The following is a 14,640-nucleotide window of genomic DNA, read 5'->3' as shown; positions in this document are numbered from 1 at the left end:
ACTCCTACTACATGGAAGGACTCCTAGTTGGACTAGGAAAGGAGGAATCCTACTCCCGATGGGAGTAGGACTCCCCTAGGGTGCGCCATAGAGAGGGTCGGCCCTCCCCTCCTCCACTCCTTTATATACGGGGGCAGGGGGCACCCCATAGACACACAAGTTGATCCACGTGATCGTTTTCTTAGCCGTGTGTGGTGCCCCCTTCCACCATAATCCTCGATAATATTGTAGCGGTGCTTAGGTGAAGCCCTGCGACGATAGAACATCAAGATCGTCACCACGCCGTCGTGCTGACGGAACTCTTCCCCGACACTTTGCTGGATCGGAGTCCGGGGATCGTCATCGAGCTGAACGTGTGCTAAAACTCGGAGGTGCCATAGTTTCGGTGCTTGATCGGTCGGGCCGTGAAGACGTACGACTACATCAACCGCGTTGTGCTAACGCTTCCGCTGTCGGTCTACGAGGGTACGTAGACAACACTCTCCCCTCTCGTTGCTATGCATCACCTATGATCTTGCTTGAGGCGTAAATTTTTTGAAATACTACGAAACCCAACACATTAGTTCCAATCCTCAAACATTTCATGATTAGGATGTCATTAACTTGTGGGTTGGGAAGTAGTTGATGAGGTAGAACCTATTGCCCTGTTACATTCAAACCCTTGGGAGTTACTCTACGCGTTGCTTATATTACTATGCTATGCTATGCTCGTAGACGTGGTTTGGGTTTGAGTGAAATCCATGACATTTGTGAGATTGTTAAATTAACGGTTCAACTTAAGATGGCAACTTAATCAAACAACTGGGTGGGTTGAGGCACCTGGAGTACCTAGTGTTGCCTGTATTTTTTGGAAATCCCGGAGTACCCGTGTGATGTTCCTATGGACCGCCACCCAGGGTCAAAGGGAACTGAGATGATTCATGCTAGAAACTTCCGTGTGCAGCCACAAGCTATTATGGGCTCTATCATAGTTGAGTAAGTTACATGAAGCTCTTGAAGAGGCAGATCAGCAGGTAGTGGGATGTAGGTTTGGTATGGTCTGTCCGAAGTAGAGAGTTAATGTTTCTAAAAGACTGTGTCTCAGTCATCTGTTTCTCAAACACCCTGTAGTGCGAGAAATCCAATGGAGGAGATCAAGTCTTGTGGGGAAAAGTGCGCAAACCTCTGCAGAGTGTACAATCTAATCATGGTTAGTCGTGTCCCCGGTTATGGACAATTCTTGAGTATCTAGTACTTGGGTTATCACATGTATCTCATCATGTTTAATTAATATTGTTGGGTTGTTAATCACTTTAATTGGGATTGAGTTGGAGGAACCTTCTCAATGATGTTTCAACTAACATGATAGTAAAATTAAAATCTATTCCTTTGTTGTAGGGAAAAATTGGCTTTTCGGAAAAACTATAAACCATAGAGCTTTCCACCAGCCATATATGCATGTAGTGATAGCATTATTCTGTTCTGGCTCTACTGTGTTATGTTGCCAGCATATTCCATGTGCTGACCCGTTTTTGGGCTGCAACGTATTATGTTGTAAACTTTTCAGACGAGGAGTAAGGTTCGTTAGGTCGTTGCCATACAGCTCAGCTATGCCGTTGGAGTTGATGGACTCACTTTATCTTCCAAGCCTTCCGATGTTATCGTATTAGATGGCCTTAAGACATATTATTGTAATAAGTTCTCTCTTGAGACATTCGATGTAATAAGTGTGTGATTGCTACTCTATTATAAATCCTTCGAGTACTGTGTGTGTCAGCATTACTGATCTAGGGATGACACTAAAGCACAGAGACTTGACCATCTGAGGTCGAGTCACTGCAAGATGGTCTCAGAGCACACGCTGAGTGTAGGACACGACCACTAAGATAAACCCTAGGTCACACCTCTCTTCTCATTTCTGACTCCTCTCCATTTTCTACTCTTTAGGATGACGGAGATGAAGAACAAGTTTGCACAACCGGATGAAGACACACCTTTTGGACGTCACTTGAAGGAAGTCACTAGGTACTTGAACATTGGAATACCAAGCTTCACCGGGACGTACAATGCCACTTTACCTGAAGAGGAGCGCTGGATGATTCAAGTACAAGTTCCAGGAAGGACGTTCTCGCGAACTTCTAAACCCATAGAGTTTTCTTTCGAAGCACCCACCTGGAGTCTAGGCAAGAGCATGGCAGCCCACATTACCATTGGACGCATTGGAGAAGTTTACAACAGGAAGCTTAAGGACACTATTTACCAAATATGTGGGCGCCGAGACGAGCAATGGGAAGTAATCAGCACCAGGAAGGATAGATCCATTGCAGCTTTCATCCAGGAGTTAAACCAGCACATCCGACGTCAGGAAAACCAGATGTGCGCGGACATGATGGACTTGAAGAAGGTGAAGACTAGGATCATCGAACTAGAGGAAGAACTCAAGTTTGCACGCGATGGTTATGAGGAGGAAATCAAGACACTACTGGAGAAGAATGACGACCTAGTCAAGAAGATCGGAGTATTCATGGGAGGACCAGCACCGGGAGACGAAGACGAAGATCCCACTTGCCCGGACAACTACATCATCATCGACGACACCGATTCTGATCCTAGTGATGATGACTATGAAGACGAAGCTGGAGCAGACATCATGGAGTCTTCCACCGATCAAAATTTCTAGATGACTGCCATATATCACTAGTATTCCCCCATGTATTTAGTAGTAGTTGAGCACTTGTGCGATAGTTCCAGATCGTTTGTATGCCCTTGCTTGATTGATTGAGTGAAATGATTGTGTTTGTCTCATGGGCATATGGGTAGTGTTTTCTCATTAGACCTCTTTTCTATTCTAATCTCTTCCATCGAAACCCCTCAGATGCCTCCGAGACGTGACACCGGTTTTGCCTTCCCACCGAAGCTCACCCAGTTGATCCAACAACAGAATACGTTGATGCAATTGCTAGTTCAGAATCAGGGCAACAACAACAATAACAACAACAACCCGCCGCCCGTGGACAACCTAGCCTGTTTTCCAAGGTTACAGCCACCGGTGTTTTCCAGTAGCACCGAGCCCATAGTTGCAGACGATTGGCTACACCGTATTGGAAGGGAGTTGACCACCGCAGGTTGCACAGATGCTGAGAGAGTGTGCTTTGCCGCACATCAATTGGATGGACCAGCAGCCTCATGGTGGGAGAATTACACAACCACTTTTCCTATAGCCAATGTCACTTGGGACCAGTTTCAGCAAGCTTTCCGCATAGCCCATGTCTCCACTGGAGCTATGCAAATGAAGAAGCGAGAGTTCCACAACTTACGCTAGGGGAACCGTACTGTGGCTCAGTACATGGATGAGTTTAGCAAGTTATCTCGCTACGCCCCTGATGATGTGGCCACATATGCCGCGAAGCAGGAGAAGTTTATGGAAGGGCTGAATGATGAGATGAGTATGCAGTTGATGGTAGCAACCTTCAACAACTACCAGGAGTTGGTAGATAAGGCTCTTATGATAGAAGGGAAGCAACAGTAGATTGAGAGCCACAAGAGGAAGTATAAACAGGGGAAGTATAACTCAGGAGCTCAGCAGAAACCTCGCCTAACCCCGAACTCGGGAGGACTTGTTCATAACCATGGAGGTCACAACCACACTGGAGGAGGATCACATAACCACAATGGTTCTAAGAATGGGAATGGGAATGGAACCAACAATAATCATAACCACCCCAACTCAGCCACACCCACCAAAAGGGACTTAAGTCATGTTACTTGTTTCAAGTGCGGGAAGACTGGACACTACGCCACGGAGTGCCCTGAAGGAAAGAATGGAAATGGAAATGGGAGCGCTGGGAAGAAGCCAAATCCATTCAACCAAGGACAAGTGAACCACGTTAACGTGGAGGAGGTTGAAGAGCAGCCGAACGCGGTAATAGGTAAATTTTTGGTTAAGTCATTTACCGCTCTTGTTCTTTTCAATACTGGTGCATCGCATTCATACATATCAAGGGGATTCGTGGATAAGTTTAAACTACCAACCCAAACCCTTAGGACCCCTCTTTAGTAAGTTCACCCGAAGCAGAGTATATGGCCAGCCGATGGTGTGACCAGATACCCTTAACCATTGGTACACATGTTTTTCCACCCGACCTAATTATCTTGGAGTTACAAGGACTGGATGTGATATTGGGTATGGACTGGATGTTAGAGTTTGGAGGAAGCATTGACTGTGCTAGTAAGTCAATTTATCTCACCACCCCGGAAGGAAAAAGGATTAGGTATATATCTAGACATGTGCCTAGGAGGAGTCAAGTGAATGCCCTTACGGGAGTTGTTCAGGAGGAAGTTCCTGTAGTGAAGGATTACCCGGATGTTTTTCCAGAGGAGTTACCAGGCATGCCACCGGATAGAGACATTGAGTTTTTGATAGAGTTGTTGCCAGGTACAGGACCAATATCCAAGAGACACTATCGGATGCCCACAAATGATCTGGAAGAAATTAAGAAGCAGATCAAGGAGTTATTGGAGAAAGGATACATACGAAGAAGTTCATCACCTTGGGGAGCCCTAGTACTTTTGGTTGAGAATAAGGATAAATCCCTGAGGATGGTTGTTGATTATCAAGCATTAAATGAAGTAACAATTAAGAACAAGTACCCACTGCCGATGATCAACGATCTGTTTGATTAGTTGCAAGGAGAGAAAGTGTTTTCGAAGATCGATTTGCAATCGGGGTATCATCAGTTGAAGATACAAGAGAAGGATATACCGAAGACAGCATTCACAACACGATATGGATTATACGAGTACATGGTCATGTCATTTGGATTGACTAACGCCCCTTCCTATTTCATGAGCATGATGAACAAGATGTTCATGGAGTATTTGGACAAGTTTGTTGTGGTGTTTATTGATGATATTATGGTATACTCGAAGAACGAGGAGGAGCACAAGGAGCATTTGCGCTTAGTTCTCGAGAAACTCAGGGAACACCAGTTGTATGCTAAGTTTAGCAAATGTGAGTTTTGGTTGAAGGAAGTCGGGTTCCTTGGACATGTTATATCGGGAGAAGGTATAGCAGTAGACCCCAGCAAAATTCAGTCAGTCACTGAATGGTTGGCACCCACTTCAGTTAGCGAGATCCGTAGTTTTCTTGGACTCGCAGGTTACTATCGGAGGTTCATTGAGAACTTTTCCAAGATTGCAAAGCCAATGACTGAACTGTTAAAGAAGGATACTAAGTTTAAATGGATAGGAGATTGCGAGGCAAGTTTCCAGGAGTTGAAGAAACATTTGACTACAGCGCCAGTGCTAACACTGCCAGATATACATAAGGAGTTCCAAGTGTACTGCGATGCCTCACGCTTAGGACTTGGATGTGTGCTTATGCAGGAAGGGAGAGTTGTTTCGTATGCCTCACGACAACTAAAACCTCTTGAGTTGAACTATGCCACACATGATTTGGAGTTAGCAGCCGTAGTGCATGCATTGAAGACCTGGAGACATTACCTCATTGGAAACCGTTGTGATGTGTACACGGACCATAAGAGTTTGAAGTACATTTTCACCCAGAAGGAGCTGAACCTTCGACAAGGAGATGGTTGGAGCTTATAAAGGATTATGACATGAAGCTACACTATCATCCAGGAAAGGCCAATGTCGTAGCAAACGCTTTGAGCCGTAAGAGTTATGCTAATATCCTTGAAAGCAAGGGACTGCCGAAGGAATTGGCAGAGGACATCATGGAACTTCCATTGGAGATTGTTCCTAGAGGATTTATTGCAACAATGGAGGTCCAGTCGACATTGCTGGACAAAATTCGGGAAGCTCAGAAGGATGACAAAGAGATTGCCGAGATAAAGGAGAAGATGGGCAAAGGAAAGGCCAAAGGTTTTCGTGAGGATGAGCATGATACCTTATGGTTTGAGGACTGAATCTATGTGCCCAATAACTAGGAGATCAGGAAGTTAATACTTCAAGAGGCCCATGACTCACCATACTTGATACACCCCAGAAACACCAAGATGTATTTGGATTTGAAGGAATGTTTCTGGTGGACCGGTATGAAGAAGGATATTGCCGAGTATGCAGCCGTATGTGATGTATGTCAGCGCGTGAAGGCAGAGCATCAGAAGCCAGCAGGACTGTTACAGCCTATGCCGATACCCGAATGGAAGTGGGATAAACTGGGCATGGACTTTATCACCGGATTGCCCAGGACCAAAGCAGGATATGATTCCATATGGGTAGTAGTTGATCGCTTGACCAAAGTAGCTCACTTCATCCCAGTGAAAACCACCTATACAAGTGCAAAGTTGGCCAAGATATATATGTCCAGGATCGTATGTCTGCATGGAGTTCCGAGGACCATCGTACCAGATCGAGGAACACATTTTAACTCAAAGTTTTGGCACCAGTTGCACCAGACCCTGGGAACGAGATTGGAGTTTAGTACAGCATTTCAACCGCAGATGGACGGACAAACAGAGAGAGTCAACCAAATTCTGGAGGACATGTTGAGAGCCTGTGCGCTAGATTATGGATCTAGTTGGGATGACAATTTGCCATACGCAGAGTTTTCATATAACAATAGCTATCAAGACAGTTTGAAGATGGCACCATTTGAAGCCCTGTATGGACGAAGGTGCAGAACACCGTTAATGTGGGACGAGGTAGGAGACCGACGGTTGTTTGGACCAGACTTGATCAAGGAGTCTGAGGAGAAGGTTAAATTGATTCGTGACAGACAGAAGATTGCTTAGTCCAGGCAGAAGAGTTATGCTGACTCAAAACGCAAGGAGGTAACCTATGAAATTGGAGACCGAGCATATCTGCGAGTATCACCCTTGCGAGGAGTGAAACGTTTTGGAGTTAAGGGAACGGATGGGAGAAGTTGCCTACAAGTTGGAGTTAACCGAGGGATTGTCAGGAGTTCATGACGTGTTTCACGTTTCACAGCTGAAGAAGTGTCATGCTGAGATGGCATATATACCGCTAAGAGATACAATACCCCTGGAGGCGATTCAGTTGGACAGTGATTTGACTTATGAGGAGAAACTAGTTAAGATTCTTGAGTTTGCCAGCAGAGTCACCCGCAGTAAGGTTATCAAGTTTTGTAAAGTTCAGTGGAGCCACCATACCAAGAATGAAGCCACCTGGGAACAAGAGGATGATCTCCGCAAAGACCACCCGCACCTATTTTCTAGCCAGCCCGAATCTCGAGGGCGAGATTCATCTTAAGGGGGGTAGGTTTGTAACATCCCAAATTTTCAATTTGGAATGTCATACATTAGATCATCATTGCATATCATGTTTTATTGCTTTTCCGTTCCGTAATCCTCGAAATCCTAAGCAACTCAAGGACCCTCGAAGAGAGTTGGGGATTTTCCGGTTTTCATATTTGATTCTTTTATCAAATTTTGAAACGAGGATTTTGGTTTTAATTATTTTTCCCTCCGAAAATATTTCATATTAAAATACAAGAGAGGAGATAATATGACTTCTCCAAAATAAATGAAATATTGGAGGAAAAATATTAAAATCAAATATTTGTTCTATTTGGATTTTATTGCAATTTTGTTTGCATTAGAAAAATTGCACGTTTTCCAAATTGCATTTTAGGGACAATAATGTCCATCTCGTTCTAAATATTTTATTTAGACGGTGAAAATTTATTTTGGCATTTTTAATTTTTTATTTATTTTTCTAGGATTTTTTTCGGTCGGCGAAATTATTTATAAAAAAAAGTTTCCGTGCCCGACTGGGCCTAAGGCCCAGCCGAGCCAGGCCGCCGCCGCCGCCGACTCGGACGAGGAGTCCGAGCCGGACTCCACCGCCGCCGCCTTAGCCCCTCCTCCAAGCCGCCCCACCACGCCCCTTTATATACGCGCCGCCCGAGCCCCCCACCCCCACAGCCACAGCCGCCCCGCGCCAACCCCGCCGCCCCATGCTAGCCGCTGCCGCCGCCCTAAGCCGCCGTCGCTTGTCGCCGCCACCGAACGCCGACGCTGCTGCACCTCGCCTCGCCGGACCTCTCACCGGAGGTAGTCGTCGGACTCCGCCGCTGGTTTTTTTATATATAAACCGTTCGGTTTTTTTTGAAATCCTTGATCCGTGTTTTTGGATTCGCCGGTTTTCTCGGTTCTTCTAGTTAGCGGACGTTCGTCCGAATGTTCGTTTTAACGAACGGTTCTTCGCCTGTTAGATACAGCTAACGAACGCTCGTTCGTTAGTCTGTTCATCAGTTTTCTTTTATCGGATTTATTCCACAATTTTCTCTAATCGTGATTTCTGATCCGATCTTAGTTTCTGTTTATCTTTTCGCTCGTTAGTCGGAATCAAGCGATTCAAGTGCCTAGAGTTTCATCTCGAAACCCTATTTCCGTTTCACCAACTCAAACAAGTTTTCTCTACTGTAAAATTTGACCTAGTTTCAGATTAGAAAACGAAGCTTCTTTCTTTCGCCGTTTGAGTTTCGTTGCTCCGTTTGATTTGATTCTTTTTGCGTACCGGAGTTCTTAATTTGAACTTTCTGGTCAACCTCTTTTATTTCAGTTTTGCTTGTGCATCGTTGCTTGTTACTTATGTATGCTATTGTTTGCTTGCGATAGAACACTTGGAGCGCGAAGCGTGCTACTACGAGTCCCTAGGTTTCGCAGATCGTCAGCAAGGCAAGTAACACTTTGATCATACCCTTTTATCACCTAGTTTTTATGCATTAGTTCCAATCCTCAAACATTGCATGATTAGGATGTCATTAACTTGTGGGTTGGGAAGTAGTTGATGAGGTAGAACCTATTGCCCTGTTACATTCAAACCCTTGGGAGTTACTCTACGCGTTGCTTATATTACTATGCTATGCTATTCTCGTAGACGTGGTTTGGGTTTGAGTGAAATCCATGACAGATATGAGATTGTTAAATTAACGGTTCAACTTAAGGTGGCAACTTAATCAAACAACTGGGTGGATTGAGGCACCTGGAGTACCCAGTGTTGCCTGTATTTTTTGGAAATCCCGGAGTACCCGTGTGATGTTCCTATGGACCGCCACCCAGGCTCAAAGGGAACTGAGATGATTCATGCTAGAAAGTTCCGTGTGCAGCCACAAGCTATTATGGGCTCTAGCATAGTTGAGTAAGTTACGTGAAGCTCTTGAAGAGGCAGATCAGCAGGTAGTGGGATGTAGGTTTGGTATGGTCTGTCAGGAGTAGAGACTTAACGTTTCTGAAAGACTGTGTCTCGATCATCTGTTTCTCAAACACCCTGTAGTGCGAGAAATCCAACGGAGGAGATCGAGTCTTGTGGGGAAAAGTGCGCAAACCTCTGCAGAGTGTACAATCTAATCATGGTTAGTCATGTCCCCGGTTATGGACAATTCTTGAGTATCTAGTACTTGGGTTATCACATGTATCTCATCATGTTTAATTAATATTGTTGGGTTGTTAATCACTTTAATTGGGATTGAGTTGGAGGAACTTTCTCAATGATGTTTCAACTAACATGATAGTAAAATTAAAATCTATTCCTTTGTTGTAGGGAAAAATTGGCTTTTCGCAAAAACTATAAACCATAGAGCTTTCCACCAGCCATATATGCATGTAGTGATAGCATTATTCTGTTCTGGCTCTACTGTGTTATGTTGCCAGCATATTCCATGTGCTGACCCGTTTTTGGGCTGCAACGTATTATGTTGCAGACTTTTCAGACGAGGAGTAAGGTTCGTTAGTGTTGGGGAACATAGTAATTTCAAAAATTTCCTACGCACACGCAAGATCATGGTGATGCACAACAGCGAGAGGGGAGAGTGTTGTCTACGTACCCTCATAGACCGGAAGCGGAAGCGTTAGCACAACGCGGTTGATGTAGTCGTACGTCTTCACGGCCCGATCAATCAAGCACCGAAACTATGGCACCTCCGAGTTCTAGTACACGTTCAGCTCGATGACAATCCCCGGACTCCGATCCAGCAAAGTGTCGGGGAAGAGTTCCGTCAGCACGACGGCGTGGTGACGATCTTGATGTTCTACCGTCGCAGGGCTTCGCCTAAGCACCGCTACAATATTATCGAGGATTATGGTGGAGGGGGCACCGCACACGGCTAAGAGAACGATCACGAAGATCAACTTGTGTGTCTATGGGGTGCCCCCTGGCCACGTATATAAAGGAGTGGAGGAGGGGAGGGGCCGGCCCTCTCTATGGCGCGCCCTAGGGGAGTCCTACTCCCACCGGGAGTAGGATTCCCCCTTTCCTAGTAGAACTAGGACCCCTTCCAAGTAGTAGGAGTAGGAGGGAAGGAAAGGGAAGGGAAAAGGAGAAGGAAGGAAGGGGGCGCCCCCCTTCCCTAGTCCAATTCAGACCAGACCAAGGGGAGGGGTGCAGCCACCCTTGAGGCCCTTTTCCTTCTTTCCCGTATGGCCCAATAAGGCCCAATATGTATTCCCGTAACTCTCCGGTACTCCAAAAAATACCCGCATCACTCGGAACCTTTCCGATGTCCGAATATAGTCATCCAATATATCGATCTTTACGTCTCGACCATTTCGAGACTCCTCGTCATGTCCCCGATCTCATCCGGGACTCCGAACTCCTTCGGTACATCAAAACTCATAAACTCATAATATAACTATCATCGAAACCTTAAGCGTGCGGACCCTACGTGTTCGAGAACAATGTAGACATGACCGAGACACGTCTCCGGTCAATAACCAATAGCGGAACCTGGATGCTCATATTGGCTCCCACATATTCTACGAAGATCTTTATCGGTCAGACCACATAACAACATACATTGTTCCCTTTGTCATCGGTATGTTACTTGCCCGAGATTCGATCATCGGTATCTCAATACCTAGTTCAATCTCGTTACCGGCAAGTCTCTTTACTCGTTCCGTAATACATCATCTCGCAACTAACTCATTAGTTGGAATGCTTGCAAGGCTTTAGGTGATGTCAATTACCAAGAGGGCCCAGAGATACCTCTCCGACAATCAGAGTGACAAATCCTAATCTCAAAATACGCCAACCCAACAAGTACCTTTGGAGACACCTGTAGAGCACCTTTATAATCACCCAGTTACGTTGTGACATTTGGTAGCACACAAAGTGTTCCTCTGGTAAACGGGAGTTGCATAATCTCATAGTCATAGGAACATGTATAAGTCATGAAGAAAGCAATAGCAACAAACTAAACGATCAAGTGCTATGCTAACGGAATGGGTCAAGTCAATCACATCATTCTCCTAATGATGTGATCCCGTTAATCAAATGACAACTCATGTCTATGGTTAGGAAACATAACCATCTTTGATCAGCGAGCTAGTCAAGTAGAGGCATACTAGTGACACTTTGTTTGTCTATGTATTCACACATGTATTATGTTTCCGGTTAATATAATTCTAGCATGAATAATAAACATTTATCATGATATAAGGAAATAAATAATAACTTTATTATTGCCTCTAGGGCATATTTCCTTCAGTTAGGTCGTTGCCGTGCAGCTCAGCTATGCCGTTGGAGTTGATGGACTCACTTTATCTTCCAAGCCTTCTGTTGTTATCGTATTAGATGGCCTTAAGCCATATTATTGTAATAAGTTCTCTCTTGAGACATTCGATGTAATAAGTGTGTGATTGCTACTATGTTATAAATCCTTCGAGTACTGTGTGTGTCAGCATTAGTGATCCATGGATGACACTGAAGCATAGAGACTTGACCATCTGAGGTCGGGTCGCTACAACGCCGGTACGGGCGCCGCCGCTGCCGCGTCGTACCACGCCACCAGTGTCTGCGGTGGCCGCGCCTCTCGTGTCTGTGGGCGCGCCTCCCATGCCTGCGGCAGCGCCATGCAGGCAGAGACAGAAGTCGGGTGCATGGAGAGCGACGAGTCGGTGGCCAGCTTCTCCGTGTCCGCCGCCATCATCAAGGAGAAGTAGAACACAGGAGGCCGCTGCCACTTGGGACCCATGGAGGCCACCGCCGAGGCGACAACTGCGGATTCAGGTGGTTTCTTTGCTGCATCGTCTCTTCGGAGGACCTTCGTCGACCCCGCAAGTGTCTGACAGACATGAGGAAGACAAAGGGATCCGCGGGCGGCCATTTAGAACTAAAATAAGTCTAGATACATCCATTTCTAGGATAAGTATTTCCAAACGGAGGGAGTATTAATTATACAAGAGAGCCAGATTGGCACCTCTTAGTTCATGTAAATGTAATGAAATCCATCATGTTTATATGAAGATCCGGCTTTTTTATACGAAATCCTTCATGCTTATATGAAATCAGTCCGTGTTTGCACGAATTTCATCTGGTTGGTTAGAGATGTAAAAATGTATGCCGCTGGCATTTGATGTTGTCCTCCGCTTAAGGAAGCGGGAGGAAATTTGCCGGCTGCCGTTGGAGATGCACTTTATGGTGGAAATAATAGAGTGACATCCAATCCATCTGAGTTAATTGCATGTATGAGTGTCCCTCTATAAAAAGTTAATTGCATGTACAGTGTACACGTGACTTGCAGGGTGGCTACAGCTTCGTATAGAAAGTTAAAAAGAAACAAGTCCATCCTTAATCTTGTATTCTAAGTACCCTGTGGGTTCCACTGTCACTACAGTAGCGAAAGAAGTATATAATAAATAAGTAGAGTAATATATAATATACTCCATGCTTATAAGTTAAAAGACAGAATTCGAACTCATGTCATCGCGTTGCGAGCATCCGACGCTAACCAGCCCAGCACATTTTTGTTGTAGACCATGCTGGAGATATATCTCCATGTCTACTCTTATATATACTCCATTCGTTCCTAAATATTTGTCTTTTTCAGATTTCAAATGGACTACCACATACAGATGTGTATGTAGACATATTTTTAGAGTGTAGATTCACTCATTTTGCTCCGTATGTCTTTTCAGGAAGGGGCCAGATTTGTCCTTGATGTATTTATGAGGTATCCAGATGGCACTGCACCGCCAAGAAAAGAGGGTAACATCAAAATTATCAACTACTTTTTTGAGTATTTTGGTAAGGTCCGGTCATAGTCACTTGTTGAAATCTCTAAAAAGACAAATACTCCCTCCGTCCGGAAATACTTGTCATCAAAATGGATAAAAGGAAATGTATCTAGACGTATTTTAGTTTTAGATACATCTCTTTTTATCCATTTTGATGACAAGTATTTTCATACGGAGGGAGTAGAAAACAGAGTTGGTGATGATGGTGTGCGTGCCATCCTGTAATTGTAACGCCCGGATAATTTGGCTACAGTAAAACTCTCCTAATGATGCCATGACATCTACGATTACTGTTACTAATCTCCGGATAATTCGAAACCGCGTCAAATTCAAATTTAAAATAAAGACAAACAATAAAAGTTTTCAAATATTAAAACCAAATGCTCGGGTGGATTCAAATAAATCATGAACAATTATGATGGAGAAACCACACTTATATAAAATCTTTAAATACTCTAAAATGAATAAAACAGTAGTCAAAACAATTATTGAAATGCATTTTATAATTAATAAAATGTTAAACTATTCTATTTAGGTGTTAGACTTTTTATTGCAGTGGGTTTAGTGGTAGTACTAAGTTAGGGACCATTCTTGTATTTTAACTAACTAAAATAAAATGAGGAACAAGATAAAACAGAAAAGATATAAGATAAATAAAAAGGAAAAAAACAAAAAACAGAAAACTAATAAAAAGAAAGAGCCCCTCCTCCCAGGCCAAACGGCCCAGCTGGCCGACCAGGCCGTCCACCAGGCCGGCCCACGCGGCCCCTTCACCCCGTGGCCTATAGGCCACCCCACCCCACCCCGACCGAAACCCTAACGCCCCACTCGCCCCCCCACTCGCTCCCACTCCCCCTCTCCCGATCCGATCTGGATCGGGATCGATCCCCGCAGCTCGGCCCCGGCGCCGGCAAACTCCCGTCACCGCCCTGTACTCCTCGCCCCTCCTCTCCGTCGCCTAACCGCCTCCCCAGCGCCACGGTGCCGCCCCGTCGTCCTCGTCTCCTCGTCGCCAACGCCGTCGACGCACGCCGCCGCCTCGGCCTCATCTCCTCCCCGTCGACGCCGTCCCCGTCCCCCTCCACCACGGTCCTCCCCGACCTCCATCGAGCACGCTGCCTATTCCCTACGCACCCCGGTGAGGACCCCGGTCCTCCCGCACCCCGTCCCCTCTCGCCGGTGCTTGGCCCCGCCTCCTTGGCCGCACCCCCGGGCGCTCACGCCGCGCGCCCCCCTTTCCCCGTACGCCCCGCGCCCGAGCTCCGGATGGGCTCGCGTCTGCCGTGCCCGTCGCCGTGAGCCCCGCCTCTCGCCCACGGCCTCTACTCCGCCGCTCGCTGCACGCTGTTCCGCGCCGCTCGCCCGCCCTTGGCGCTGCGCCTTGCGCCGCCTGCACCGCGCCTCGTGCCCCCCCTGGTGCAGCCCTGCCGCGCGCTCATGCGCGCCCGCCCACACGGGGCCGTGCTCGCCGCCGCTCGCTCACCGGCCGGCCCGTGCTGGCCTCGCCCACGCCGGCCTGGCGACCTGCCAGGTCCGCCGCCCACGCCCGCATGCCCCTGGGCATGCGCCCGAACGGGGCGCGCCCGTTAACCGTCGCCCGCGCCCTGTATGGCCTCTGTGCCACAGACAAACGGGGCCCACCCCGTGTGAACAAAAACAAAAT

The sequence above is a fragment of the Triticum urartu genome, chromosome 1, assembly GCF_003073215.2.
Source record: "Triticum urartu cultivar G1812 chromosome 1, Tu2.1, whole genome shotgun sequence".
NCBI classification, from domain to species: domain Eukaryota; kingdom Viridiplantae; phylum Streptophyta; class Magnoliopsida; order Poales; family Poaceae; genus Triticum; species Triticum urartu.
The sequence above is the reverse complement of the archived record's forward strand: the minus strand, read 5'-3'. Positions refer to the sequence as shown.